Below are 5,434 nucleotides of genomic sequence, written 5' to 3'. Positions count from 1 at the left end.
AATAAGTAAATGTTGAAAATGAAGAAAGAATGTTCTATACGATTTCTTTCAAATGACCCAGACTGAATGTCCAGTAATTGGTCCCAGGTCCTGATTTCTGGTCAATTACTTAAATTTCAGACCACACTGTATCCATTAAGTGTACCCACTCATTGTTGAAATTTTGTTCATTTAATATAGAGCTTCCTATTTATATAATGCCTATCTCCAAGGAATTTAATGCAAATTTAAACATTATCTCAGTAATCCTTATGACTGGAGATTATATGATTATGCCTTTAAAGTGATGGAAACTGAGGCAGAAATAATTTTAGTGGTTTTCATAAAGTCCTACCATATGCTATCTGTGACAATCTGCAATGTAGAAGGAATTGTCACCCCATACACATTTAGCACTGGTAGGCACCATACTAAAAAGTTTCCATGGAGACTGCCCCAAACTTTTAAATTTTGCAGCTCGTTAGTGCAGAAAGATGCTTCAATTTTTTGCTACTGCATGTACATCTGACAGAAAAAAAAAAAAATCTTTTCTGCAACCACTAAAGCAGGAGTGAAGAGAAAATAGAGAGTGCTCAAGTTCCTCACTAGCACAATTAGGGCAATTTTCTTTCCTCATTAATAATCCATCATGTTACATTGTGAAGCAAGTGTCCCAACATAGGTCTAGTTGCTTAATATCTCAGACAATAACCTATCATACCAGCAAGGAGGTTTAGAATCCAGATCTAGTAGTAAGGCTTCTTAGAATCCTATTAATGGGTTTCCAATTTGCAACATATTCAATGTATTCAATAACATAAAGGCTTCAATCTTCAATAGGAAGTGGTAGAGCTGACAGTCACAGCCTCCTATAACCATGTGTGTCTCTGAGTCCGTTTTTTCCTATGTACGAAATAAAAATAAAAAACACAGAGTCTCAGATCTCAGTGAATTTTAACAATCATTCTGAAAGGAGAAATTTGGGCATTTATAGTGAAATGTATTCCTGTAAAGACACCTTATTTTTAAAGAAAGAGAGAGAGAAAGAGAGAGAGAAAGAGAGTGACATGAGGCACCAAAGAAAATGTTACTATCAGAGCATCTGTAGGAATCATATCAAATTTGAAATAACTGTATAGTAATAATTATAATGATTGTTAAATTATAGTAAAGAAGTGGATGTAGGAAAATAGAATGTAAATTCCATTTGCTGTTCCATAATAGAGCATGGTTACCAAATACCTGCTTTATGACGCCAAAGTATCATTTTGAAAAAGCCATTGCTGAGGATTACTTTAGTGCCTAATGGTTTTTCTTTTATCTCTTTTTTGTTAATGGTCTAAGTTTTAACTAAGTCACTAATGCAATAATAGAATGACATTCATAATTATTATTTTTTTAGAAAATAACCAATACTAGCATATTCTATATATTGAATGCCCCTAAAGTTGTTAGGTATTCTGAATATGTTTAATAGCTAGATAGACAAATAGATGTAATGCTATGGTTAGCATGATTTAGTACAATAAGGTGAATCAAACAAAAATGTCCTTGCAACATGCATTTATCACACTCTTTACAGGAGATAATAAAAACCACTAACAATCTATTCAGGAGAAAGTAAAGTAAGTATTGTGGTATACGCAAACAGAGACATAACACAGGCTGATTTTGGCTCCCTGTGATGAAATGTGAATGTCTTTGAGAGGTGTAAAATAATACAAGTAGAAATGATAGATTGAGAATTTCTGCTTGGAGCAATGCATGGAACGTATTATCCAAATCACCCTCTGTGAAAGTATATATGGTTCGCTGTGTAAAAGCAAAAGGAGAAAATCAATATATAGTTAGAGAATATAGTGTGTTTTTTTTCCTTTTTTTTCTTTTTTCTTTTTTTCTTTTTTTTAGAGAATATAGTGTTAATACTTCAGTTGTTTCTTTTTTTCAGGCTTACTTTTTCAAATATGCTTTTACCTGACAAATTGTACTTAAGTCTGTATTAATGTTCTTGAGATTTTAACATTATTCTTTTTCTCAAGTACAGAATTAGTGTAATGCAATATAGCATGGTTTTCTAGGTAATTCCTAACTCAGATACAGTGGGAACACTTGGTAAATTTCAAATTTCAGGCTGCAATTCCAGAACTGCTGAGTAGAATTTTCAAAGGTAATCACACTATATTGCTCAGGAAATTCTGATGCCTACCTCAATATATATTTCCTTTTGCTACTTTGACAAGCTGCCACAAATGTAGTAGTTTAAACAGCACAAATCTCTCTCTTACAGATCTGGAAGTTAAGAGTCTGAAAATGTGTCTCACTGAGCTAATGTCAAGGAATCAGCTGGGCTGTTCCCATATGGAAGTTCTAGAGAGAATTCATTTCCTTATCTTCTGCAGCTTCAAAAGGCTGCCTGAAATCCTTAGATCTTAACCCCTTCCTCTATCTTTGAATCCAGTAAGGTAGCATCTTCAAATCTCTCACTCTTTCTGCTTTCCTTGTCACTTTATGTGTGTATGTGTGTTTCATTCTGAACTTTTGCCTTCCTCTTTTAAGGAACATTGTTCATTGTAATTACATTGAGTTCACTTAGGATAATATTTCTGTCTCAAGATCATTTACTTAATTACATCTGCAAAGTCTCTTTGTTATGTAAGGTAGTATATTCCAGGTTTGGGAGATTAGGACTTGGAAATCTTTAAGGGAACATTATTGTGTTGACTACACCAAATTTGGGTAGAACTTGATGATTCTACCAAGCAATTAAATTGTACAATACTATATGTCTACCAACATTTTTATTCTTGCACTTAACTATTTATTTATTCATTCATTCATCATTAAGTAAGTACTTGTTTCACAGCTAATGGGTGTGAAGCACAGAGCCAGTCCATGAAGACATGAAAAGAATTTAAAAGTAAAATCCCTACCCTTATGCAATTGTATCTTTCAATATAATTTCTAAATCCAATTAATATATGTGTGTATTACCTAATGTGTGCAAAATGTGTTCTATTTACAAATTAAAAAATCATGCTTATGTAGTAGACAGAGAATGTGATATATTGTTTCCATTGAAATTTCTGTTATTATTCTAGAAATAGAGTGTAAAATAGCGTAAAGAGACATCCATGGAAATACATTATAGAATTGGTAAGTTGAAAAAAAAAGAAAAAAAGAAAGTCTGCAAGACTACAGCCTAGGGAGATATAGTGAGCAATTGACATACTGTTAGGGTGTCAATAAAATCAAACGTTGCCAGTTAGAAGAAAAATGAGCTCTTTTCTCTGTGTACTCAAAGGAGATTAATTCAAGAATATATATTTTCTGCATGTTGCTCACCTCTCCCGATAAAATGAAAGTGCTAAAAGTGGTCATCTGGGGGTGGTTTTGACTTTACTTTTTATTCTCTATACTGAGAAGAAACAAGTTACATAACTTCTATTACACACAGAATTCCATAATAGACATTTTGTTATTTGGATTCCTGGCCAAGTGATTTAATGAATGTTCAATTAAAGAATATGTGTTTTAAAATGATCATATCAGAACTGACAGAAGAGTTCCTCTGCTGTTAAAAATGTCCCAAGTTAAGCAAAAATCTGTTAGTGCCACACACATACAAAATTGAAATTAGCAAGTCACTGAAAGAAAACAGGAACTCCCACTCTCCATAGTCAGGCTTTTCTGAAATTCAGCCCCAGAAACCTTCATCTTGCCTTGGGCTCACTCTATCTGCTTCTCTACATTTCTATTTTCCCTGATGCTTCCATGCATTTTTACCACAGCCACCGTGGACCCTTCTTCTCCTGGGATAGCAGCAGACATGCTTCAGGTACAATTTTAGCCCTATTCTACAGGAGCAATTCTTTTCACTTCTGCTGTTTCATCTTCAGGTACCATGTGCTTTGAAGCTGCTCCCTAGCTATTTAGATAGACTTTTGAGTTTGCTTCATGCTTTGAACGTTCCTGAGCTCTTCTGTTTCTTCAAATTTATCTGTCTTGTTTTCCATTTTCTTTACATTTGAAAGAAGAAAGTCAGGGGGAGTGATTTGAGTTTTATGTTAACATGTGCTCCTGGTTTCATACGATTATGCTCTCAGAAAACATGTTTTTATTTTAACAGGAGCCATCAATACCAAAGGCCTGTGCTTCTCAAAGTATGTAACTCAAACATCTGTCGAATAGTATATTCAGTAAATCAAAAGCTAAACATGATGCATTTGTCTGAAGCATGCATTTTAATTCATTCTAAATAAAGCACTGCTTTTGTATTATTGAACAGAATATACAATTTATATTAGATGCTTTTAAGCCAAGTCTCCCACTTCAAATAAATTTTGTCCTTGTGATATGTTATTTTAGGTTTATAAAGCTCTAAATCCTCTTCGTACAGAACCCCACAAAAAACATATTTAACTCGTTTGCTATTCTGGATATTTCAGTATAAAAGTATGAGAATAACTGCATTAAGAGACGGGAATTTAGCTTTGTTGAAAGAGCCTCATGATCCATCTGAATCACCATCGAGGTTCAGCCTGAAATGGAGAAAGCAGAAGTAATTTTTGAATTCCCTGTTAATACTGCAAGTTTAGTAACAAGTTCTTTAAGGATAGTAGGAGAAACGGTTGAGAGGTAGAGGTATCAGAGTAAAAGATGAGTGCATAAAAATTGGGTAATAATAAGAAAAATTTTTGTTACATTCTAGCTAACATCTATCTCACTGTGGCAACCACAAGTGTCATGAGAAGTTTCATAGACAAATATCCAGAGAGAGAATCAGAGTATAAGATGGACATGGCAAATTCTCTGGACCCACACTCTTGTTTTATAAAATTGTAAGGTTAAGAAGCTTTTCCTTGGATCTTATAGTGTTTCATAGGAAGAACTGAACACTGTGCTAAGTGAATTAGTACAAAAAAAAGTTCTAGTTTAATTCAAAAAACACAACTTGAGTTAGTTTAAAGTAGAAAAAGAAATTAATTGGGTCATGTAAATAAACCTGAAAAGAGGACAGCTTAAACTGCATCATTTAGGGTTGGCTAAGAACAGATGACTTCATTTAGGGATGTCTTTTTTTTTTTTTTAATTATACTTTAAGTTCTAGGGTACATGTGCACAACTTGCAGGTTTGTTACATATGTATACATGTGCCATGTTGGTGTGCTGCACCCATTAACTCATCATTTACATTAAGTATATCTCCTAATGCTATCCCTCCTCCCTCTCCACTCCCCACAATAGGACCCAGTGTATGATGTTCCCCTTCCTGTGTCCAAGTGATCTCATTGTTCAATTCCCACCTATGAGTGAGAACATGTGGTATTTGGTTTTCTGTTCTTGCGATAGTTTGCTGAGAATGATGATTTCCAGCTGCATCCATGTCCCTACAAAGGACACGAACTCATCCTTTTTTATGACTGCATAGTATTCCATGGTGTATATGTGCCACATT

At 34.0% G+C, this 5,434-nt stretch overlaps 1 long non-coding RNA gene across 1 annotated transcript in view; it reads right to left on the bottom strand.

Annotated features, from left to right (window-relative positions):
• Positions 1-462: 462 nt before the first annotated feature.
• LOC108517018 (uncharacterized) overlaps positions 463-5,434 on the bottom strand; it is a 15,151-nt gene continuing 10,179 nt past the window's right edge. Inside the window, exon 3 of the long non-coding RNA XR_001881983.1 lies at positions 463-882. This is a non-coding gene — a long non-coding RNA (uncharacterized LOC108517018). The remainder of the gene's footprint in view (positions 883-5,434) is intronic.

The sequence above is a fragment of the Rhinopithecus bieti genome, unplaced genomic scaffold (assembly GCF_001698545.2).
Source record: "Rhinopithecus bieti isolate Rb0 unplaced genomic scaffold, ASM169854v2 scaffold_37857, whole genome shotgun sequence".
Taxonomy (NCBI): Eukaryota; Metazoa; Chordata; class Mammalia; order Primates; family Cercopithecidae; genus Rhinopithecus; species Rhinopithecus bieti.
This window is presented reverse-complemented; position numbering and strand designations above follow the sequence as displayed.